Genomic DNA, 26,262 nt, shown 5'->3' with positions numbered 1-26,262 from the left:
CTGGGATTAGGACATCCTCTACCCTACCCACCCCAGGTTACTTTGAAGCACAGAAAAATACTAGCCAAGGCAGGCAATATGAAGCAAATAACAACTACAGAGCAGTGCAAGAATCAGCTGAAAAGCACGCTTCATCCCTTTCTACCTGGACAAAGTAATGGCATGGCCCCCACCAACCATGTAAGGGACACATAGTCCCTGCACCACACTACTTCCTGCTTCTTTTCCCCTGAAGCACTGGTTAAACTATGTGGATTTTACAGTGTACTCATATACTCAACTTGCTAATAATCAGCTCAGTGTAAATAGTGACACAGTGCTGCAGAGAAGCCCAAATATCATCGTAACCATTCCCTTGGATCACTTCAGCATGGTGAGAAACAGAGAGAACAAAGATGCCAGAGAACAAACAGGTATGCTACAGCAAACATGGAGGAGCAAAATGGAGAGAAGCAAAACTGTGACAGAGCTGGTAAAGCTAGGGTCACCTGAAGTCACCCAGCTGGACCGATATGGTGGAAAAGTAATGCCCTACAGAGCAACTACAGATCCACAAGAGGTGACAGCAGTGATACAATTTTCAAGATTTTTCTATGTTAGAAAGAATGGGATGGAAAAAAATCAGGGGCAGTAGTCAAAACAGTTTTAATTCAGCTGACAAGGGCCAAAAGCAGTAAGTGTTTGTGTAGTTCATCAGCTAGCATCCAATTAAAACAAAACCAAAAAATAAAACTCCAGCTGTAAGGGACAGCTGTTTGACATCTTTGCTGATATGCTCCTATGAAGGGCAAGGAATAATGTGGGTAGAAGCAACCTGCAACTCACGTGTAAGATCAACCTAGGAAGCACCGAGACATGTTGTATTGCAGTGCTGTACCTGCTACAATTGCAGAAAGACAACTCTCCCATTCCCTTGTAACAACTACAAATGTCTCTTTAAAGGCAGTATACACAGATGCAGTGTATTCCCTGGACTCTATTCTTGGTATGTTACTAAGATACGCCTGTTTCTATGGAGAGCTTATTGGTGGGCAAAATAAACTATTTTGATGAATTATAAAAAAGATAAATTAATTTTTCAAAACAAAATATTCCATGAGAATGCTAGTGATATGAAATCACACTAATATAGACTTTCACGTACCTAGTTGCCTCTTCTATTATTTTTCTTTTTAATTTCTCGTAGACATTTATCCTAAATTCTGTATTGTCTAGAAACTGATATAAATTATTATCAGTCCTGCAAAATAGTTAACTAACTGTAATAGCCACCTATGTAGTGGCTACAAAAGCTCCCACTGAATATTTCTTTGTTTTTAAAAGGTAAGTATAATTGTACAGGAATTTACTGTGGATTATGAGTATCTGCATGACCATGAATATGCCACGTTGTGAAGTGAATAAAAGAGCTTTGAAATAAGAACAGTAAAGGCAAAGGAAGAGCGAACAAATAAGTATGTTAAATAAAGCTCAGCATTTAATTTTAACATGCTTCTGTGGTAACAGCTAGACTCTACAGATGACAAGTAATAGATATGTGGGGGGTTTGTGGTATTCCTGCTTCTTTTTTGTTTGTAGCTCTAATTATTTTATTCTGTGCTGAAACAGACATTGAAAAATGCTGCTCTTGACTTAAAGAACAGTTTACTTGATCAATCAGCGATTTGGCAAAGTAAGAAGCTACACAAAAAGAAATCAGTGAGGAATTTCACAATTAAAGCAATCGGAATTTATGAGTGACCTCTTTTTTTTATCTTTACATCTGTAAAAATTATTAATCTCATTTAAAGATGCACTTTGGTATTTTCAGTGTCAGAAATATTCTATAGGTTAGATATCAGTTTAATCAACCCTAAATGCATATGTAGGTATGTAAAGTTTCTCACTGGTACCTATGAGGCAGCATTTCTTTCCATGAGCAGATAGAAACTGCCATCTATATCCTTCTGGTTTTATGCCACCCTTTTTTCTCTCTCACTTGGTTGGAGTTTTCCTAATCTAGCACCAACATATGAATATACACATGGCTGCCTAAAGCAGGAAGATTCATAGAACAGCAAAATTAGTTAAGAGAAGCCTGACTGATCTGGCTGTGCCGATTTAAAAAAAATTACAGACCTCACAGCTTTTTCCCTCCCATGTGCCAGAGGGTGCCATCCCTGTAGGAGGTGTGGCAGAAGAAACTACAGGCATCTGACTCACCTGCCTCAATGTCCTCACTGGTGGTTAAAGCTAATTGCCACACTATACAGGGAAATAGATATGGTTGCCGTCTCCTCTCCCTCAGGGTGTAACAGCTTGCAGCAGAAGGGTAGGGCAACTAGCTGGGGCAGTAATGCATTAAAAAGTAACATCTTAGTTCTACCTATCTCCCCTGCATAGTTAAGTGTTGATAAGATTGTAAGACAGTAAAGGCCTTTGGCCTAGACTGCCAGATGAAGCCCTACATCTACTTACCTCCTAATTTCCTGCATCCTTTTTCCATATCTTCTCTTTTGCATTCTCTTTCATCCATCCCAGCTCTCCTTAGTGCTTGTTTTGCAAAGGCTATTTACCACTGACATCTCCAAAGCTACCATTGTAAATTTGAAAGCAGTCTGACAGCCAGCTTCCCATGCACAAAAACCCCCAAAATGTAATTGATTTGAGCATGCACACTGATCTCTAGAATACATAAGGAATTCTCTGCACATCAACAATATATTGTATACCCTTGTCTTGTGGCACACAGAACAATGTGTGCAGTACTCAGTCCTCACTGAAGTAGCCTATGTTTCCCTCAGCCCATTTAATTATGTCCCAAGATTTTCTACACCTCGTTTTATCTCCATTCACTATGCACACTGGTTCCATTTTCATGTACCTTTTCTCATAGTCTTCAAATTCTCTTCATCAGATTTTAGCTCCGGTCTCACTTCTTTTATTCCCATTCTACACCTTCCTGTCCAGCCTAAAAAAGATTAATTTGGGAGTGATTTGGTTTCATCTTCGCTGGAACAGATACCATCTTTCGTACAACAAACTTAGGTTTTATGTAGCAGGATCAGAGGAAAGTCATGACTGAAAGCACTTTCACTTAAGTCCTAAAATGCTCTGGATGGAGCAACCATTACAATAAGGAAAAAAGAAGTTTGACACCTATCGTCTTGTAACTGCAGGAGTCTCTGTGTATTTAGTACTTAAATTTCAAATTCACTAAGTATTTTGAATTGGCAATGTTACAAATGTTCTGAGATTCACTGATGGCATTTCTAATCAATTCAGTGAATAATGACTGCAAATTTCTATGAAGCAATTTACTTGTAATGAAGAAGAAAGAGAGATGCTTGCTATTCTGTCTGAGACACTGAACCTGCATGAAAGAAACAGAGGAGAAGAATAGGAGTCTCTTCCCTGGACATTTCATAAAGGGAGAAGTGTATCCATGAATGGTACTTGAAAAGGAGAAGCAGCATACACAAGTGACTAGTTTTCATTACCTGCAGATCTTCATTGTTTTGCTCAAAATCTTTTCACCAGTTTTAGTCTCCAACACAAAATGTAAACAAAAAATATATATAAAAAAATCTTTCTTTCACTAGGCTAGAGTTTAATAATGACCTATCATCTACAGCACAAACGATCTACAGAAAATACTTATCCATTTCCTATCTGAGTATGATAATTGCACTGGGTTGAGGTAGGCCTAATATCTTGTGTTTTGCAGGATGTCCTGCCTTTCAGAGCAGTAGAGAAATAAAGGAGTGCCTAGTGTCTGTTTGCAAACCCAGGCAAAACTGTACAAAAAGTCTCTCTCCATGCTATTAACTTCCTTCTACAAGGATTAAGCTGATTCTTGCTGAAGTCAATAGAAAGACTTCATTTACATTAGCCAGAGGAATCTCCAACTGGAGAAAAAAATAATCAAGATAAAGCATGCAATGAAACTAGATTTTCCACTAAAGCAATGCTAAAGATCCCACAACTGGTAGACATTTTGAAAATTCAAGTCCCAGAAACGCCAGATAAAAATAAAAGCATCAACTCGGTTATTGTAAAGATACAAAAATTATTATCTTCATGAATGATAAATATTCTTCAAAACTTAGTAATACAAGGTGTAAGGAAATGAGAAACAATATTTAGGTAGCATTCTGATAGGATATTGTGAAGTTACATACGGTAACTAAAAGGTTAAGCAACATAAAGCAAGAAAACAGTGACAATGATATGTCATATGTATGTCATGTCATATATTACAAATAATTATATGCTAATAAATAACAAAATAGAGATAGGGAATATGGATAGGATGACACAGACCTTCCAGTAACGGTAATTTCTCCAGCAGTTGATCAGTCTCCAAACACCTGTATTACTACATAAATGAAAATCTCAAGTGCAGATAATGACTACTCCACTATTTGCACTTTGAGAACACTCTCCTGCTTGGCAAAAAGCAAGGTTTACAAGAACAAATAGTAGCTTTCCCTCCTTCTATGTGAAGTATACAGTGCAACTAAGTCAATGACCAGTTATCAGTGGTCATTGTAGAAATGATGGTAGAAATCATGGTAGAAATGCTACAGGTCTTGTTAGCAGAAGAACCTTTTGTTTCTTGCAAGGGCAACCTCCTTCTTGTTGCTACTTCCTGCTTCCATTCATTCAAAGAGGAAGGGGTTTGGTCTTCGACTGAGGTAAGAGAATTTTACTTTTTTTAGCCTAAAGGCCTTGTACCAAATCCAAGTAACCTAGAAAACACTCTATATGAATACCAACTTGGTATAAGAAAGCAAGAAACTATCTTAATTTGATTATTTTAAATGGATTGAAGTTTGTGTAGGTAGAAGACAATCATTACACAAAGGAGTGCTACACAGACTAATATAAAAATAGCTCCTGCTGTGAGGAGAACAATAGCTCTGTTTCTTTTCTCGGAGCACAGATACAATTAGTTAGAGGATATTGCATTCTTCAGAAATTTTTGGCATCCAATAGAAAAAAACAATTGCATTTCAAAACAGAATATTGTATTTGAAAATCATTTCCTCTTTTAATAACCTGCCGAGACTTTCAGTCTTTCCCCTGCAAATGAACACATCCCTTGTAGTTTAGCACAATGCTTTCCCACACTGCTGGCTGATTGTGAGGTTGCTGACTCCTGATGCTGTGACACAGAATCCTGAGTTTGGCTTTTGGCAGGAAAGTAACTGCTTTCCACATACATTGTGTGAAAAATGCATACGTTTCTGTAAGGTTTCCATCTACCATTAAGTGAACTCCACTGATTTAACTCCTATACTTTTACTGTCACAGAAAAACTATGTACTTTTGTTCAATAAATGCAGAGGTAAAGCCAGTATGTTTATTTTCAAAGCAGGAAATCTCAGTCCCCTGACAGCACTGTATTCCTGCTGCTGGATTTATATTCTAATGGCTGATGTAGATTTCATCAGATTGTCCAGTGGCAATAATTCATTGCATGTAACCTGGGTGTATTCCATTCTCACTAGCTTAGAGAGCAGACCTATTGCACTCACCAGCCAATCCATCTTAAAACTAGTTTAAAATATTAATAATCATGGTTAGCTAGATGGAAATATGATTGATTGCTACATAATCTACTAAATAGTAAAACAAAGCAATAGATATAAAAGCAGGCCTATGGGATAAATTAATCAAAATCAGTGCCTACATTTCAAACTTATGTCTGTCACTCTGTCTTGCTTATGTACTATCTTTTGCCCAGATGTGAAAATCTTTGTCTCGGGACATGAAGTAGTGGCAGATACAATGACCAAATGGATATCAAGTGTTATACTGTTACAAACTCTCCTCTCTTAACTAATTATTCTCCCCATTACAAGTGAAAAACCTTAAAATACTCTGATTATACTGCGATCAGTGTTGACCCCTTGTTTCTTGGGTTACTCATCCTAACAGCTCTTTTTTTTAGTTTCTTCTTTTGTTTGCCATAATTACTTTTCCTGTCATAACAGAAGTATCAACAGCAAACATGGATATGTATCAAGTAAAACAAGCATATTTTACTGATATGTTTAATACTTAAAAATATGGCTTCATAAACTTCCACTTTCTCTCTGTACCTCATATATGGAACAGCATTTACTTGGATGTGCTGCAATAAATGCACTCATTGCTGTGCTGGCTCACGAACTTGCTTCACAAATCATGTATATAGTAACAAACTTGCACACTATCATTTATAATTATATTACTTACCCAAAATTGAATAAGATAAAACAAAACACACATCATCTTGTTAGCATTCAAAGATTAGGAAAACTGGTAGGTCTAGCTAGAACTGGTAGTTCCTGAGCTTTAAAGGAGATCCATAAGGAGTATCTTTGCATTACCAGGAAGTTCAAAGCTTGTGTGTCTGCTTTCCCTGTGTTATTAAAAATCCCACAAGTTTTGCAAATGTAAGGTAGCTATCCTACATCTTGAAAACATTCAGAAATACCTTGGTAGTCATGTTTTGTCTGTAGAAACAGCAAGTGTGTTTCTGAGTCATATTTACTTCTTTTTTATCCTAAACCAATTTCACCAGAGGCCTACATCAGTATGAACAAAGTGAATTTCTGTGCATGTAAGAAGTGGTTTCATGCTTGCACTCTTTTTTTAGGCAAGAGCAAATGACTTCTGTTTACTGGGAAACATACTCGTCTGTGTTCTGGTTTCCTCGTGCTGCTGGAAGGGTCAACAGAGCTGGAAGCAGGGGAATTTTCAGCTGGCTCTGCTCCTGTGAAGGCAGCTCCCACTTGGCCCTACTGTGGAGAAGGACTGGCTAGCATAAGCTGCGCATGGAGTTCCTCAAGATCAGGAGCTTGCTGCTGCTGCAAATTAATATATATGCTGGTCTCCACCTAGACAGCATAGTGCAGATCCACCTGCAGAATGAAGGAGCTTCAGCCTCCCTCAGCACTCACAGCAGTGTGGTGAAGCGAAGACCTGTAAGGCCTGTGAGTGAGTTCAGAGCCTGTGACATGACCTGGCATATTCAGCCAGTAACTCTGGTATCCACGAGGGTGGGCAAAGGCCCTGTGACACTGAACTTGAGCTGAAAAAGTAAGAGAGCAGGCACACAGTGAGGATCAGCAGATGTCCAAAAGGAAAAAAAAATAAACAATTTGCCAAATTCTGGCCTAAGTGTACCTATGATCTGGTACTTGGAGTTCAAACCCATGTCACTAAAATCACTTCAGATCTGGCCTTCCTGATAAATCTTGCTCTTTGCGTGGTGGAAATGTGAAAACCACAGATAGTGCAGAATAGTTGGACCTCAAGACTACCATTTAGGTTTTGTTCATTAACACAGAGCCTAAGAAATGTAGGGGTGGAAAGGGTTGAGCAGTGAGGAAACATACTGGATCACTTTGAAGGGAAAAAGATTCAAAGCACAGGAGGGCAGCGTAGTTGGTGCTGGCAGAGCGATCACAAAGCAGACAAGAGGGATGGTACAGGAACCATGAATGCAGGACATAAAGGAAATAAAGTACCGTAAGAATAAATATGGGGAAACGTGAGTTAGAAATCGATCTAAAAAGCCACACGGCTTCCTTTCAGTTACTGATGTCTCAGCCGTGGGAAGGGGGGAGCAGGGGGATGCCTCAGAGATGACCTAAATCGCCCCACAAACCCAAGACGAAACGCTGCCAGGAACCGGAAAAAATGAAACCAGCAAACGCCCCTTTCCCAGCCTGCCCTCCCCGAAACCGCTCGGGGAGACCCCTCCGTCGGCCACCAGCGGGAAGGGCCTCGGGGCGGCTTCCCGGGAGCCTCTGCCGAGGAGACCCACTTCCTCCCGCAAGAGGAGGCGGCTGCGCAGGGCCGCTGAGGAGCAGGGAACGGCAGCAGCGCCCCGCTCGGCTCGGCTCGGCTGGGCTCCCCCGCAGCGGGGAGGGCTGCCCAGTGAAGCGCTGCGACAGCCCCCGCTCCCCGCCCGAGGCATTCCCCGCGGTGCGGGCCCTGCGCTCCGCCCTGACCCCCGCGCTCGCCGCGCCGCCACCGGCTCAGCCGGGGCCGCCGCCAGGTGTCGCCGGCGCCCGGGCGTCCCCGGCCCCTCCTGCGCCCGGAGCCGGCGCGGCTGGCTCAGTGCGAGCGGGCGGAGGCGTCAGCCCGCAGCGGGGACGCGCAGCCCAGCCCGGCTCGCCTCGGCTCGCCCCTTCCTCGCACACCCCCGCGGCCCGGCTCGGCTGACGCTCTCGGCAACGTCAGCGGCCGGCCGGGAGGCTTCCGACCGCGGCCTGCGGCCGCTCTCCGGCGACGGCGGCGGGGAGCCGCGGAGAGCCGCGGCGAGGCGAAGGCTGCTGCGGCGGCGGGGGGAGCAGCCATGTTGGAGCGGGGAATAAAGTGACTTTCCTCGGGGAGGGAGCGCGGCCGGCGGCGGAGAAGGCTCTCAGGGCAGCCAGGGGACGGAGGGGTTCGGCTCCTGGCGGCCAGATACCGCTTCTGGGCGGAGGAGAAGGGGAAGGAGAAGGGGAGAGGAACCGCCCCCGGACCCGCGGAGCTCCGGCGCTGCTGGTGAGTGGTGGCTGCTCATTGTCTCCCGGCCCCGGGGTGCGCGTCCGGCTCGCGGGGGCTGTCGGCTCTCGGCCTGCGGTGCGTGGGACGTGGCGGGGGTGAGGTGACAGCGCGGCCCCGCAGGAGCGGGGGCAGCGGTGGGGGAGCGCCCTGCGGGGGGGGGGCCGGGGGCCGCCCGGGAGCCCTCGAGGACGGGCAGGGCCGCTCGGCGCCCCCGGCCGGGGTCGGGCCGGGCTGTGGGGGATTTCCGCTGCCCGGTGGCCGCTGGGAGCGGCTCCGGGGGGCAGCTGCGGGAGGCTGAGCCCTCTGCGAGGGGAGCCCGGGGAAGCCGGGCCGGAGGGGTGAGCCGGGGCTGCGAGCCCGTGAGCACCGCCGGAATTTTTTGGTGAGCCTGCGTTCGTCACCGTCCTTTCCCACCGCCTCCACTGCTTCAAGCGAGGCAGCGTTCTCCTGACAGCTCTTCTCCTCGCAGCCTCCGCACGTATGACACATTCGCTCCTATTGCAGGTTTCCCCCCACACGCACACCCAAAATATATAGGTTTCAGTGCGTGGTATAGGAGTTTTTGTGCCCTGAGCTTTGAGTTCGAAGATGACAGGATACGTGAACACTGGCTGACCCTGAACTTCTGTGAACTCCTCCCTCCTCTTCCTTTCTCAGATATGTAATGGCTTGAGACCAGTGAGAGCAAAATGGTTCTCTCTAAAGGACGGGGGAAAATCTGGTGGAATTACGTTTATTTTATATCTCATTGCTGTATTTGGCACTTTACTAATAGTGGTTAACAATATTATGGGTGTTATGAGCAAAAGGGGTATGAGTTACGTCATAGTCCAACTCAGTAATTTAAAAAGCATCCATTTCCTTTTTTTTATTATTTTTTTTTTAATTTTGGTGATTAACTTATATTCTTTTTATAATTTAACAGAAGATCAATAGCAACTTTCTTGTAGCTATCACGGCATAGATATAAGGAGAAGCCTGGTTGGACATTCTTCCATTTCTTCTCTTCCCCCTCCCTTCTTTTTTAATTGTATTAATTGAACTGGAAACTAGATCACCAAAGGTTAAATACTGGGAAGATGCAGGGCAGAAGAAAATGTTTATGAAAGGAGACTTAGTACCGCATTCAGCTTTGTTTTCTTATTAGAACTGGGTTAAAATGAAATAGGTGGGTATTTTATGTGCTTAAGATGTTAAAGAAATTGCCATATTGCTTTGTTGTAAGAATTCTGTGTTCTCGTACACAGCTCTTGTTATTTATATCTGCACTTCAATAAGTGACATGAGGAAAGCTTGTTTTGAATAATTAACACAGAAGTAACAGATACGAAAATGTCAAATTGCATGTTTGAAATGCATAGTGAAAAATTTCCTTAAAAATTGCTTGTGCTTGAAAAACAAACTGGATTTACTTCTCCAACATAGATAAACCATTATAATATTAACTTGGCATTAAAAGTGATACATAAATTGGAAAGATGAAAGCATCTTTTTTTTGGTGGCATTATTTAAATACTGCTTTAACAATAATGACTCTGACTTAGAAAAATCTGTAGGAAGCAGTGAAGTTCATACCTTTATTTTGCATATTGTGTGGTGTAACCCTGTGTTTACCTGGGATAGAGCTCTACACAAATCAGGAGGTGGGTTCTGCCTACATCCATACCAAAGAGTTTGCAAATTAGAGCCCGTGTTGTCTGAAGCAAATTATAGTTCAAAAGTGGCGAGTCATTTATTTTAAGCTTGGCTAAGGATGTGCATTAATTGATCTTTTTAATATGTAAAATGCAACTAAGGTGTAGTGAAATACTTGATCTATAATTACAAATATAATTCAGATTGAGAAACAGATCAGGACTGTGTATTTCCCCGGAATGGCTCTGGCTTCAGTTTCTGCCTAGCACTGCAGTGTGAAAATATGATACAGCTTATGACAGGGATGTTAACATGTTCTATATGCCTGTGTTACTGTTATGATCTGGAGCTCTTACAGTAAAATGGCAGAAATTTTTGAATGGCCTACTAACATAGAAAATCTTTGAATTTCTTAAATGACTACCTGCTGCTAGGGAAAAAACCAGAATGCTTCACTCCTCTTAATAAGTTTTGGTTCAGAGCAGTACATTTGAGTATTTACACCTAATAAGTGCAGTCGGGAAAGGCTTCTTTGGAATCCAATTCAGTGAACAGTCTACATTAAAATCTTTCCATGAATTTAGTCTTTACCCTCTTATCATGTTAATGGAAGCTGTTGATATTTCACATACTAATCAGCTTTTATTTGTTGTCCAAGGAAGCTAATCAGCTGTATTCTAAAAATGTGTATGTACTAGTTGTGTCCTTATTGAATGCATTATCTGGTAGGATGTGAAAATGGACAAGATCACGTCTAAAAATCAAGCTCAATAATAATGAAGCTTTTCTAGCGTAAGTTCACTAAACATTGCTTAAAGTTCTTAAGTTACAGATATCTTAGATTGTTAGCTGCATGCGTGTTAATGCTTACTTTTTTTAATTTTGCAGCAAGCTCTGAATGGCTGTTGAGGCAGCTGGACAGAACTGTGATCAGTGGCACTTCAGAATTTGATATAATGCACTACTGCACAACTTTAGCATGTAAAAGTGCTTTTAAAATGCCAAATGTTTACTTGACAGTTAGGCTTCACATCTAAAGAACAAACTAAACCAGTCTATTGCTGGTGATCACTGTCCTTTTTTTGCGGTGCATGTAATTATAGCAATGGCTTTCCTTCTGAGTATAAGAACTAAATTTTTTTTTTTTTGGTTCCTGTTCACATATTGATATAGAGACTTGGATGTTAGAAGTAAAAGTATTTTATATTTAAATATGTTGATCACTAGACAAAAATTTTACTTTTAAAAAAACAAGTCTGGGCCTAGGAGGCTTTTTAACTTTTTGAATATTTTATATCCTCTGTGTATATCTTCTGGGTCCTAGTAACATTTTTCCCCATGAAGCAGGAAAGAACAGGGCTTCCTCCAGAAATACCTGCTAATGAGGTGGGATGTTTTCTTTTTTCTGTGGATTTTGTGAAGAGTTGTGATGCCCTTTTAACAGCTTCAATCTGAAGAGTGAAAGTTAATGCTTGTTTGGACAAATCATTTTTTTATAATTCTGTATTAAATACAAATCCATATATACACACTTTTAACTAACTTGATGGATTGGCAATCCTTCCAGAGTTGTTGGTTTCCTGGATTCCTTTTAGCAGTGATGTCAACTCCAGAGTTTAGTAGAACTGGCTAATTAGAACATCTACAAACAGTGGTTTAAACCTCGAGTGATTAACCACTGATGTCACAGGGAATAAACAAAACTGGAACTTGGGCTAATTTGCTGAGTTGGAGCACAAGGACATTTGGAAGAGAGAAAAAAAAAGAATTCTTTAGTTCTGTGATCCAGTTATATGGAAAACAATAACGTTAATGGATACATAGATCAGGTAATGTGCATTGGACTGGCTTTTGATACATCAGTCCTGGCTTTTGCCACATCCTTGAAGATCATTAAACCCTATATTGGGGTGTATTATGAAATACTATAGACTCATTGATACTGGACATCACTGTAATTCTGTTTTACTGGCATATTTGGGCTTTTGTAGTCTAGTGCCTGCTTTTAAAGGATTAGAAATGTCATTCACCAGGAAACATCAGTTTATCTGGTATGGTGTGCATAAGCATGAATGCTGGAGAAAAAAGAAATGTGACAGCAGCATGCTCAGTGCAGCAGCAGAAGAAATAACTGTCAAGTCACGTTTAATTTTTCATGTGGTAGGACAGAATTAGGCTTAATGATTTTAAGAAGACTGAAAAGTATCCACTTTATAACATTTTTAACTAAACACTCAAGGGCTTCTCTGAATTTCGGGACAATTTTCTGGTTGCTTATTTCAGTAATACCTTGAAAATGCAGTAAGCTGAAGGACAGTTTTATCCTAGGTTTTGATTCCGACCTTTTTTCCCAATTTTTTCTTTTTAAATTTATCTTCTCTGGAGCAACTTGTTTTGCATATATTACGTTGATCTGGGCTATGTTATTATACCAGAACAAAGAAATGATATATCTTCTAGTTGCACTCCTAGCTACAGTTCTTACCTGTCTTTGATTTTAGGTTGAACTTGTCAGGTATCTTGCATAAGTGAATGTTACTTTCTGCCCTCTAATCATATTTCATTTAATTATAATCTGTACCTCGTAATTGCACTCCTTTCTCTGACTGCTGTTTTTTCCAAAGGTTTGGCAGAGTTGCACGATGGTCTCTGATTTTTAACATGTGTATTTTGTCAGCTTCACTAAGGATACTTGCATGCTTTCAGTTTGTGTTTTAAGTTGTCAGAATCATGACATTCTTTTCTTTGCTTGGTGGATTAGAGCATTTTGCAGGCACATAGCTGTACTGCTACAGTAATATCACAGTCATAGGCCATAACCTGCATAGTCTTTCAGAAATTTCTCTTCCTGAGTATTTCTGACTTCCTATTCTTAACCTATACGGAAGTATCTTTGTTTACATGTTGTTCAGGTACGTGCAATATGTCTTTATACAGCAGTCATTAAAGTTAACATTTAATGAGGTTTACAGTAATGCGTATTAATTAGTGTTCACTGAAATAAATATCTTTTTGAGATATGGATTACTGAGAATTAGTAGTCATCAGCATCATTATTAGTCATCAGCAAACCCATTGTCCTGTAGCTGAGAGAAAACTGTTTGGGTTAAAAAGTTACAGTCTCCTATAGGTCAGTTAACAAAAAATGTAAAGAAGCCAGTTTACAAAAGTATGAAGAAGTTGAAGTTGAGATCAGTTAATATGATTGATAAGAGAGGCCAAAGGCTGTGATGAGGAAAACCTGTTCTATGGCCAGCTATTGCAATAAGGCAAGGTGTATTTTAGGAGGAAATTGAATTCTAACAAAGCCACTAGCCTTTTAGAAGTGTAAAGAAAATGTTAGTGTTTGATGTTCTTAGAATAGTGCTGTATAGGTTGATGTTCATTAAATAGTGCTGTATTCATAAGTAAACCAGCTGATAGTCATATGTGGTTCTCTGAGACTTCCTTAGAGAACCTGAAGGTTTTAAACAGCTGCCACTGAAGTTGTGTGGTAAGAATTGTAAAAGTTGACAGGGCATTTTCTGGAATGGTAATGCTGCTTATATTTCTCAGTATGTCTCAGAACACTGAGAAATTGTGTCATTTTTGCACAATGTAAGGTTTCTTTCAGTGGTTTTAAAAGTTAGTAATATGCACAGTAATGGATATTGACAGAGCAGGAGTTTAAGTAAAGAAAACAGCTGTTGCTCAACATACATTTATAGAGGACCGATCTGGTTAAATTAACTTCTGGTTCTCTTGATAAGACTAAAAAATTTGTTTGGTATGTTGTTGATATTTCAGACAGGCTTCTCTGAAACTTTTTACTCGGCTGTTACATGGCACTCTGATTATAAGGAACTAGAATGACAGATCGAGTGTCTACATATGACATGGTTTACAATCTGGTGGATAATATGAATCGAGTGGTTAACTATAAATAGTTGCTGTTACGTAACTGGGTGTGATGAGGGCTCCTCATCATCAGAGTACGTTCAGGAAGGAGTGCGGGGAAACCTGCTCAGTGCCGGCTGCTGGGCATTGCCGCTGATGAAGTGAAAGCCAGGGACAATTGCTGGTCATTTTTGTAACTGGCAAAGAACTGCGAAAACAATAGATACTGCCGAAGGGGTAATTAGCACAGGGTTGGATGCTTGGTAAAATGGCAGTTTCCTGATTGTTTGCTTGATGTGGTATTTTATATCAGGCTTTAAAAGACTGAATACCATGTGCTAACTTTTTAAAATAAATTAGTTATATTTTGTGATTGAAACACATATAAGCAGTTATTAATATTACCTTTTAGTTTGGGAATTTATTTTGTAAAGGTTTGGAATAGTTTTTCGTGTATAATAGAGAACAGGTATTAAGTGTTGATCTGCATTCAGTGTGTGGGTTTTAGAGAAAGCTTTTATTTTGAAAATATAGTAATAGAAGTAATGATATGCAAGAGGAGAAAAACAGTTATGAAATAATAGATTGCATGTTATATTTCCATCACTTTTCTGTATGTCTTGGAGCAAAGTTGAATTTCTGAATGTAGAATTTGTAAATGCTCTGTGTAGGCCGAAAAAGATGTGGCCATATTTATGTTTAACTGGAGAAAATTAAGAAAGCCTTTTTTCAGTCTGTCCTTAGTTTATTATGAGCACAGCTTCCGCTGTTGTTTCTTTCCTTGTCAGGATCTGGTTGTCATAAACAGCAGTAGAATATTTACATATGGAAGGGGCTTGTTTCCTTCTTAACCACCATTCAGTCTTAAAGCCGTGTCATAAATATGTTGCTAAATTGTTTAAGCATCTCCTTGTAGAGCGTGAAGCTATTTCGTAATTCACTTTATTTATGTTTGCTCTGAAAGCTAAATGTAAAACTAAAGTCTTCTTATATGACTATGGGAGACTAAGTTTGAGCTGGTGCTGCCTGCGAATGACTTTGTTGCTCCACAAACAATTCAGCCTCTAATAACTTTGGCACTATTGCTCAAAGCTGTGGTGGTTTTCCCCTTCTCTGGCTACTCTCTCATCCCCACACTCCTGCCTTTGTACCAGCAGGTGTGTTGTGACTGTCAGGGAACCAAGGAGGTTACAATAAATATTTAGGTTCAACTTTACTTTTGTGTTTACATGTAAATAATAGTCACTTTCTGCAGAATCAATGGAAAACCAGCAGTTTGTAATTATTTATTTTTTTTAAATATCCTGAGCAGATGGGAGGGGAAACTTCCTGTGTACAGATAGGAAAGGAGGTGCTCAGCTGCTAAATATATCAATCATATATTCTCTACTAAAGTCTTTTAAAAATCATGTGTAAAACAGCAGCTTAGAAGCTTACTTTGGTACTCAGTAAGAAGGGAAATAATTACTGATAAATCTTACAAGATATATTCTTAATTTTTAGTATGAGTACATCTTTGAAGTGAAAGTTATAAAAGGCAATAGGAGTTTTGTTGTGGAAAATGTCAGTGCTGGAGGAAAGAAATCTAAGGAAACTAAAAGTTATATTTATTCTTACAAATAATATTTAAAAACTTAACTACATAAGCTGAAATTGAGCTACAGAAGGAGTTTGAAAAATTTTGGAACATGCAACAATGAAAAATCAATAACTATAGTATTCATATTTTAAAGGAGCCCAGTAGTGGAGATGTCCAGGGTCCTTGTTTTTTTGTTTTTTTTTTTAATTGATCACCTCTAGAGAGACCAAATGAGATCTTTGGCTTCATTGAAGCTGCAGTTTGGATGTAAAACACTGAAATTTACACTGAGCGTTCTTAAAGAGTGAGAAAAATGTCCTGTACAAATACTCAGGTAAAGCAATTTCAGAGGCAATTCCAAAAATTTAAGATTCTCCATAATGTTTCATTACCTTTGTCAATGTGATTCAGTAGGTTATGGCAAAGAAGCAAAATATTTTGAAGCTTATGCTGTTTACCTTCAGGATTAAACAAGATAAACAGCTTACAGTGTTCCCATATGCAGAAGTCACAGTATTTTTAAACCTGCTGCTTGTAATTCTGGGTTGTTTATCAGGGAATGCAGTTAACCTAAATGTTTTTTGGAGGCTTGTTTCTGATACATCTCAGTATAATTCTCAAAAACAAAGTGTTTGATCCATGAGCCAAAAAAACAGCTTTAAAATGTATTTAGGCAGAAGGCAGCTTTTCGTTATTAAGCATACTCTTTTTTATTTATTTTTTTTTTTGTTGTTCTGGACAGCACAGGAGAAACAACATAATTGGTTTGCTCAGTAGTTAAATGCTTTTCTTCTTGAATTATGCAATTTTAGTAATTTAGGAGCAAAGTAGATTATGAATTCTGAAGGTATGAATTTGATGTGCTTTGGTAGTAAGCTTAGTTACTGCATTCTAAAATGTTTTTGGTTTTAGTTTATGTATGAAGTGTTGAGTGCTGTTAACTAAGAGTTCTGAACCTGCATCCTTTAAAATGGGCTTGTTCTTTTTTTTCTGGTGGTTTTACATAATGGGAGTTTTGGTTTCCTGGTATTTGTGAATATTTCTTATAGTGGAAGAGGCAGACATTAGTTGAAGGCTTTAAGTCATTAGTTGTTTGTCATTGTTAAAAGTTATTTTGGGGATGAAGGGATAGCCGGTGATCATTTTCACCTGTAGCTGTGTCTTAACAAAATACCTATATTCTTCTTAATGATCTGTTTCTAGGAGTGGGTAGCTAAAACCTGGGTTTTTTTCTTAAATGCATATCTCTATAATCAGTAGAGAGAAACAGGTTCAGAGGGTAATCCAAAGATCTTAATATAGAGCTGTCTCTCTTTCCACATTTACCTTTGAGGGAGCCCATCACAGCCATTGTTTTTATATTGCAGCATTACAGTTGGAGCTGAATTAGGTGCTTACTTCAGAATAATTTTTCTTGCACGGGTAAGTGGAAGAGGTTTCCACAACTATCTGCAAAGTACTGGAGGGAAGAGAGAGGGCAGGCATTACACAGTCCATGGTGAAGAAGGAAGAGAGAGTGGCTGGGGGATGGAGTCAAGCATTTTTTTACTAGTGATGGGAAAGTGTAAATTGACTCTAGAACTGGTATGAAACTTTCTAAGTGCTTCAGGTCCCTAAAGATGAATAGAGTCCCACCCCCCTGCAATTTATGCATTTGGGTCTTTTAATATGTATGCAATAAAACCTGCAGACTTTCTTTATTCTTCACTTCTGCTGGCAAATGCTTAACATGAATTAAAATTCTAGTCATGTGAGTATTTGTGATAATCCATTTTAATGTTGAAATAGGTTCCTGAATGATTTGTGTTCATTTTATGTTTTGTGGCAATTTCAGAATCTAGGGTTGCAAAATAATAACTCTCTGGTGTGGGTTTTTTTGTAGTATGAGAACCTGGTTCTTAGAATATATGTGCTCTGTGATAAAGTAAGCCTAGTGAAGATTTTGGCATATCCTACTCCTGCAGTTGATGTTCGTTATTGACTTTTTAACAATATAATGCTGTATTAAGCTAATGGTAAATTTACATCCTTTCCATGATTGGATTGACATATCTGCTCTTGGTAACTGAAATTGTATCTTAATTCAGAGTTTGTTTTTTTGATTTTACTTGGAAGATAGGATATGAAGTCATTATTTTACTTCAATATTGAGAATTATTTTCTTGAGCTGATTGACATTATTTGCCAAGTTCTATGCTAGTTTAGATAACCTGTTGAAGATGTTATTTTAGGATATAACTGCAAGAGGCTTTGTGTAGTGACATTGCCAGTTCTCATGAGAAGAAGTGCATCACTACCTAAAGAAGTATGTAGGAATGGATTCTGACAATTTTTGGTTGCTTGACTTGAGGCTTCTTTAAGATACTGATCTTCAGGGTGTGAGTGCTGAGCATGTTTTGAAAGTCAGCCTTAACAGGATTGTCTGCAGAGGCCTGTTAACAGAGATAATACCCCATCAGGGTCGGAAAACTTAGTAAATTCTAGTAAATACTTCTAAGAAACAACTAAAGGAGAAGCAAAGATCTATCAAATACTAATAAGCCACCTCTACACTAACAAAATAGGCTAGCTTTCCTTTTTCTATGGCTAGATGTTATCTTGCTCTCAGTCTTTTATACCAATGTAAATGAATCTAACTGTGATTATTTAATCTACATTAATACTTTATGTCTCAGTCTAGGTAATTGCACAGGGCCTCTTCCAGTCGTATGTCAGATAGAACTAACACATACGTAACCTCACTGCTTCCAACAGGTCTGAAATACAGATTTGGAAAGCAGCCCTATTGACTGTCTTCTATAGGGAGTATTCTCTTTTAACTGCATTTGGTATACAGAGCTTCCAGTAGTAGACTGTTAAAAAAAAAAAAACAAACCACAAAGGTCTTTGTCACTGAAGGAGGAAAAAAGCCTCAAATGTCTGATAAAGCACAGGAAGCAAAATTGTTGACAAAGAAAATTCCTTTTCTGTATAGTCACTTTTATGAGAAGAGCCACACCCCAAAGGTAATATATTTAACTGTTGGTGGATCCTAGTAACATAATAGATTTTTTTTTTCTCTTGTATTCAGAGGTTTAAAAAGGATAAAGAAAATTATGTGGGTTTATATCCTTCCCAAGTTATTTGTGGTAGTTGCCACATTATTTGTGTTATGTTCTAATTATAATGTTTGCCTCTCCTTGATCGTAAGAGGCTTTGGAAAAATAACGTGTACGACTTTGTGCAGAAGTGGGAGACATTTATGGTGGTCCTATTATCTTGTTAAACTCCTGTCAAAGCTCCTTCCACAGTGTGTACAAGCCTAGCTTTTCTGCTAGGTGGTAATATTCCAGTTGGATTGAGTTATCATGGCTCTTTATCATGAAGTCTAGGAAGCTTTTTGATTAAGCAGTATGAAATACAGAGGAGCTGCACTCTGTTTTACAGCATAGAGATGCATTTTTATGTTTAATAATATTCCTCTCCCCTCTTTGGATGAGTAGCTTTGCTGTATTTTTGAACCAAACCTTAGGGTTAGCTGTGGTTTTATTGGGTAGCAGAGGGGCCAGACCAAGGTGGGGAGAGGAGTGCATAACCGGGGCCAAATGAGAGCTTTACAAGTAGGGCATAGTATTGCTGTGCACAGATATTACTGCAGCATGTTCTTGTGAAATACTGGGAACCTGGTAGGGTGGGGGCTTTGGGGTTTTCTTTTGGTTGGTTGTTCTTCATTTTTGGGGAGGGGTTGGAGGGGGCCTTCAGGTTTTGGTTTTTTGGTTGGTTGTTGGTTTTGGGATTTTTTTGTTTGTTTTTTATTTGGTTGGTTTGGGGTTTTTTGTGGTGTTTTGTTGTTGCTGTGGGTTTTTTTTCTTTTTTTTCAGTGGTGATTTTTAAGCCAGAGGAAGACCTAGGGGTTGTCTTAAAGCTTTGCCATCTGTGCTATCAATAGTATTTAGATATAAAAAGTCAGACATCTATGTTTATCTAGTGAAAAACAACATATGTAAATTTGCTCTTAGATCCTTGCAGGTTTTCTTTGAGAGATGCTGCATACAGTATTATTCATGATATATGCTGATTATGTGTTCTAAGGATAATTAAATGTTTTGAACTCAAGTAGGCCATAGGAATGTATCCAGGTATTCTTTTTTTTTTTTTTTTTTAAATTCCAGTCATGAAATGCTGTAGATTGAATAATAGGATGTAAAAAAGCTAGAGGTGATTACTGAATTGGTGGTTTTGATTGATGTCAAACCCATGCTCTGCAGCATCTAAACTTTTATGACGCAAAGTTTGAATTTAGACTAAGAAATGTTTCGTGTGTCCCAATGAATTGTCTTGTAGTGATACTTATTTAATCTTATCCATGATTCTGACACAATTTTCCATTGACCAGCCCTTTACCAGAACACTGTTCACATCTGCACCTCTATACCCATGAATGGAGTGCTGGGCTCACAGTTATGCTATGAAGTGCCTTGTACTACTCTTTTTTTAGTACCTTGAAGCTTTAAGTGTATGCGAGTTAAATACTGAGAATTCTGTTATTAAGGTTTAAAGTTCTGAAAGGCAAAAAGCAGCTTTTCTCTTTAATTTCTGGTACAGTTTTGTTAGCTTTTTTTTTGTCCAGCAACATTTTGGGAAGTGCTGTGTTTCCTTAAAAATGTTGGTAGGGAACATCAGAAGAGGCAAGCTATATTTTTATATACTTTTATATACCTAAATCTTTGCAGCTTACCTCTTTTTTTGTCCTTGACTTTTCTTAGTAATTTGACTTCTACTAGAAATGACTAATATTTGAATTTGAATTTTAAATGTTTAATTTTAGAGTTCTTAAGACCGCTTAGAATATGTTTTTGTCTGCTGTGTTGATCAGATGTCAAATCTGAAATTTTTGATGTTACTTCAACCATCTTAGATCACTGAGAGGCAAAGTTAGTCATAGAATCTTGTTCTCAGCCCAGGTTTTCCATACTGTATTCTGTTTTTTTTCCTACATACATTGTGCAGAAATTTATTTACTCAGATAATTCCATGAGATTAGCTGTAAGAATTTGTATTATAATAAAGATGGAAACTTGTAGCTTCTGATCTGGGAAAGTTATGTTTGAAAAAAATAGAAGATTGTAGAATTAGTTAGTTCTTTGTCATTTTGAGACACTACTTAGAGACTGCCATCTATTCTGTTGAAGGGATTTTTTATGTTGAATTTTTAAAGTGGTGTGCTATATAACTCTGAAATTCAAACAACTAGAAAGAGAAAACATGATCTATCTTAAATGTTAAATAAATTAATAGAAAAGAGAAAGGCACCTGATGGATAGAAGAACATTCTGACCTTGTAGAAAACAGAAGGTATTTAGGATTATAATAAGCATTAGTAGGCCTTTGCATATTTTGCTTAAGGGATCTCAAAGTAACTTTAACAAATGTGACCTATTTTTAGAGTTTGGTGTATTGAAAATCCTACTTATGATGTATTTGAAACTGTTTTTACTTGAAAAATGAAAGTTTCAGATATTCCTATAGTGAAGCATTCACAAAGAAGGAGATTGAAATTGCAATTTTATGCCTGGGTGAAATTTGTATATAGGAAATGAGATGTAAAAAAAGGCAACCACAGTTACTTTTGTTGCACACTTCATGATTAGTTAATGCACACTGGGCATGATATAAATGCATGTCTGGCATATCAGAATATGATTTATACTGTGTAAATCATAAATACTTTATTCAGTATTTTCACTGCTCATTACACAGAATTGTCTAGCAGCACTTGAGAGAGTAAATGAATTCTCCTAAGACACTTCTAAATGCTGTCATCAGCAATATCTACGTGTTTACATTCTCAACTGCATGGACCACTTTTTGAAATAATCCACTGTGTGAATAAAGAATATTCAAGTCTTTGTCATGCTAAAGTAGAAGTTTAATACAAGCACTAAATAAATTAAAAGTACTGTTCTTTTTTGGTAGTGAAACTGTCTCAAATTTAGACATCCAGGCTCAAAACAGCAGTTATTAATCATTTAGCTGGGTTAAAGAGGTAGTTGCTTTTAAAAAGCTCTTTGTAATTATTTAAAGCTAATTGTTTATTTTAAAGGAATAGGAACTTTCCTTGTATAAAGTGGTGTACAGTGCTGAAATTAACTTAATTTATACCAAGTGATGTACTGTTTATCAAAATGATGCACTGTAATTTAGAATCATTTAATGAAAATAGTATCTTCTAGGTGTTTTTATTTATACAATCAGATCAACATAAAATAATATGAATTAAAAACAAAAGGCATAAAGATGTTTTTGTTTGGTTTTTTACAAGACTTTATGCCTCTCTAGGTGTACAGATATCTGGGAGTGGCATTCCTGTCCTGGAGGGTGTAAGGCTGAATGAGTCAGGGCATGGCAGGAAGGGGGCTCTTTGTAGCCTGGCTGTGCCACGAACAGTGACCTGGCCACCATTGCTTCCCTTTTGGTGGCTCTAGTAGGTGCATTCTGCAATGATTAAATTAGCTTTAAAGCTCAGAAAAGCACCTTAAATTGTTGCATTAATCTTTCTACTAGGGATATTTGGTAAATTCCTGAGTTCTTGTTCCTGTCTGTATTCTCACTAACTTGGTCATTTGGTCTTCCTAGCTGGCAGACCAGTTAAAATGTGATGTTGGTACCACAATAAAGGTTTCTGTCTCTAACAAAGAGACTAGGTTGAGCATAGTGTGAGCTACAGGGAAATGAACATTTGCAGGATATTCACCTGTTTGCATCATACTTGTTTTAAGGATAGGTTCGAGAGTAGGAAAGTTTTGAAATGAGTGTGTATTTACTGTTACATCCAGAAGTCTTTGCTGGCTAGATTATATACCAGTATGGACAGGATCCTGTTGTGGTGAAGTATTTTCTTAGCTCTACCTGTCCATACAAAAGCTAGTAAATCTCTGTGTTACTCTGACTTAGGGTTTTAGTTCATCAAAGCTGTAATGTGAGGCACAAACAAAAACTTAGCTGTGATACTATAAAAAGGTTTCTTGAACTGAGGATTTATGCCTGGCACTATTCCCTGCTATTCTACAGATCCAGCAGAAAAAGTGATTGAAAGCCTGCTTTGATGGCACTGGTAAAGGTCTTTGTGTATAAAGTCTGGGCAGGAGTGTGTGTATTTGTTTTTTAGTACAAGGCTGTTCCGAGGCTGAACCAAGTTGAGTAAATGTTTTTTCCCCTGCTGTACTGTGCATGAGGCTGAAAACAAAGTTTTGAAATGGTTAACTGGAGATGGCCATGGGTCATTGCTTTAGTCTTGTCTCCACACTATTTTCCTTTAATGTGGTGGTCATAAGACTGGAGTAGAAAGATGGCCTTTTCCGTTATCTGATGCTCCAGGACAGGTTTCCTGCCCCGCAGACTTCAACAGAGAAGGATTCCCACCACAGGGTGGTAAATACACAGTGGTTTTCTCTCTGGATGGTAGCTTAATTTAATGGCGTTTAGAGGAGTTCATGGTTACCCATCTCTTTCTCTTAGCTCAGTTATTTGCTCTATATGCTCGTTGACCTAAGCATTAGTGTGCCGAACTGCTGATAATCAGACATGTACATTCCAAAAAATTGCACATTTGCAATTTGTCCTCCAAGATGCTCTGTACAGTAAGTGCAGTGTACTACATAATGGAGGGAGATGGTTAGGTCTTCTAGTTGACTTGGTGATTAAATTAGGTAATTCTCACAGAGGATACTTTTGACACTGGTTATAAATTAAGTGGTCACATGAAACCTGCTCATTATAAGACTAATTAATAAGAAACATTCTATACTTACACCTCATAACCTCATCTTGTTTTACTAAGTGTCACTTAGTATAATACATAATTAAAATATTTTGAACAATTTCTGGGGCATCATAATAAATTGTAAAACAAATTCTGTCAATCCTGTAAGTCATATCGAAACAAGCTGCTTTTTGAGCTTATTGTGCTGTCTTAGTGAGAATTTTTGCTGGTGGTTTACAAAACATGAATTGGGGCAGAAATTAAGTTCCAGAAGTCTGTTGAGCTGTAGATAGAGTAATTCTCTTTTGATAGTAGTAGAAAGACTCTGATCCTTATTCTTGCTTTTATGTCATTGTGAAGACTCAGTGTTTGAGTACAAGGGGTTCAGCATGGTATTTGCAATAGGATGTGTTTTTATTATACCTGAGAATGGAAAGTTTACTGTCGCATGTCTTGCTAGTGTGAAAGGCAGTATGTGTTTTGATTCTTTGCCTCCCCCCTCCTTTTTTTTTTTAATGTTCAGTTGGTTCTGTGTTACTGTGAAGAAAATATAATAATGTGTATTTTAAAGAGTTGATACTAGATACAGAGTGTATTTCAAGTGTTTACAAATCGTCAGGTTTGGCTTAAAAAATTAACTTGGTCTATGCATGTACCAACTGCATTGGAATGCCACTTGTATGTAGCTTAGATTCCAATTTGGGTTTTTTTATCTCAAAAGTTGTCCTTCTTCTACCAAATAAGGGCTTAGTTTGACGTACTGTATTTTGATATTTTATATCATCTTGCTGGGATACTCATGAGCCTTTAAAATGTTAATTTACTTTATATTGGAATTTCTAAACAACTGGAAGTATTTTCTGCTTGACTTTTGTGCTTCTTTCTAACTCTGTCATGTTTCAGTGGTAAGCAAGAGCTAATCTAGTCTGGAAGGAAGCAGGATACCTTGTTTACATAACTCTGTTGTAACAGATTTCCACAATATGCAGAGAGTATGTGTAGCAAGAATAGGCTTAAAAAGAGTTGGTCCCAACCTTTCTTTGCATTGTAAATCATATTTGAATGTTTAACCTGCAAATTTAATGATGAACATACATTTGAAAAACAAATCAACGGTAATTTTATTGACCCTGTAGATGGAAGATTCTTTAGTGGAATGATAGAGAATTTTATTTTGAAGTCTTGTTAGAGTGATCAAGAAGTGCGGAACACGGATGTAGAAAAAAGGGCGGCTCTAACAGACCGGTCAGTCTCATTCCTAGGGCACCCTGACTCTGTGTATGTTACTGACATTTAGCATGTGAGCTCTGCGATTTTTCTTTCCTCTGATATCTGATTTGGGATACGTAGTAAATTTCATGATAATTTTAATTTTTTTTCAAATTCAAAATTTAGAGCTTTTTCAAACAGGTTGTCAGGTAGTTACTTCAGCTCAGAAGTTAACTGTGCAAATATGGTAATTTGTTCCCTGTTGAAGGGAGAAACTGCTCTTCAGGCATCAGTTTATCAGATGGAGTATAAATGTGTCAGCATGAGTCCTGTTCTCTACATGAGTCTAAGATCTTGTATCTGTGTAGGCCTGCAAGCTCCATGTAGTTATGTTTGCATGTTCAGGATTTTTTTTTCCTAGTCTCTAATACTTAATGAAGTTCTTCAGGCCTACTGCAGGTACAGATTAATTCTTCAGAATATAGTTGATCTGTTCCTACTGAATTTATGCAGCATATGGGAAACATATTATCTGTGTTAAGGACCTGATTAGAGTTCATGGAAGCATGTAATGGCGAATTAGATGTTGGGAAAAGAGTTACCTCTGTGCTTGGCTTGTTTCAGATTTGCCTCGGTAATGTTTGACTGTCTTTGCTTTTTTGCTGTCAAAATGTCATTATTTGGATCTTTCCCAATGTTTTTATTCAAGTGATAGGGAACAGAAGGGAAGGAACTAATTGGTATGAGTCTGGAAAACATGCTCTGAATACCCATGCAGCATTTGTGCTTTCTTATCCAGATTTCCAGCATGTGAGATATGTGATGGCAGAAGCATCACTGACAATATAGTTACAGCTCGTGGGGAGTCCAAAATGTATTTTTATCCTTACTGCCACTAAAGCAAAGTGTGTGTATTTCTCTCCTTGCGGAGGTTCTCTTAAATTCTTGCTGTATAATGAGAAGCTTGTCTTGCTAGTTCATTAGTAATGGCTACATCCTACCATCTCTTTTGCCAGCAGGGGTAGGAATTCTTCCTACACCCAGGAAATAGGCCAGATTAATCACTGATCCTGTAAGACAGCAATTTGTTCTTTAGATTTTAGATAAGTGGTATCTGTAGGGGGCTAAGCAACACTGATGTTGCTGTGCAAAGGATATTTCCACGTAGGTCATCTGCTTGTGTTTGGACTGGCTTGCATGTATTGACGTTACACATGTGATTAGGGCATAGTGGAAAGCTACCTGCAATTCAGAAGCACCTGGTACCTTGGTTGCTTCACTGCAAGAGGCCAGGGCATTTCTAAAACTCACTAAAATCCTAAACTGTCAAGCTTATAATTCTGTTTGTGCTTCGGCATATTGCGAGGGCAGTATAGGTGGCAACACTCTGAACAAAAGCATGAGAGGAAATAGCTTGTGGTGGGTTGTATATAACTTTCATTATTTTCTGTCTGTACTGCAGTCACAGCAGCAGTGATACCTGAGCTGGCTATAAAGTAATTGGTTTGCATATTGCTACTGACAGAAGTCTTTCACTGGAAATGGTTGCAAAAAATGTTATAAAACTTTCTATGAAGTCTTCCAGTCACCTCCCTCCATGACTTGAAGGGTTTTATTCCCTGCAGGCTAAAAACCTTTCACTTTTCTGTGTTCCATTTAGCTTCAACTTTCAGGGACTAGAGTCAGTGTTTTTTCA

At 38.6% G+C, this 26,262-nt stretch overlaps 1 protein-coding gene and 1 long non-coding RNA gene across 3 annotated transcripts in view; one reads left to right on the top strand and one right to left on the bottom strand.

Moving 5' to 3' along the window:
- Positions 1 to 4,100: 4,100 nt before the first annotated feature.
- On the bottom strand, positions 4,101 to 7,920 carry LOC116787564. The gene is made up of 2 exons (XR_004357328.1): positions 7,156 to 7,920; positions 4,101 to 7,060 (listed from the first exon to the last, which is right to left on the bottom strand). It is a non-coding gene; the product is annotated as an uncharacterized LOC116787564 (long non-coding RNA).
- Positions 7,921 to 8,109: 189 nt separating this feature from the next.
- CDK17 (cyclin dependent kinase 17) overlaps positions 8,110 to 26,262 on the top strand; it is a 90,017-nt gene continuing 71,864 nt past the window's right edge. The window contains exon 1 of one of the 2 annotated variants that reach the window (XM_032689303.1): positions 8,110 to 8,523. The gene's annotated coding sequence lies outside the window, so the exon portion shown is untranslated. The remainder of the gene's footprint in view (positions 8,524 to 26,262) is intronic. The other variant, XM_032689304.1, reaches the window with a different exon arrangement.

Source organism: Chiroxiphia lanceolata, chromosome 5, assembly GCF_009829145.1.
Source record: "Chiroxiphia lanceolata isolate bChiLan1 chromosome 5, bChiLan1.pri, whole genome shotgun sequence".
Lineage (NCBI taxonomy): Eukaryota > Metazoa > Chordata > Aves > Passeriformes > Pipridae > Chiroxiphia > Chiroxiphia lanceolata.
This window is presented reverse-complemented; position numbering and strand designations above follow the sequence as displayed.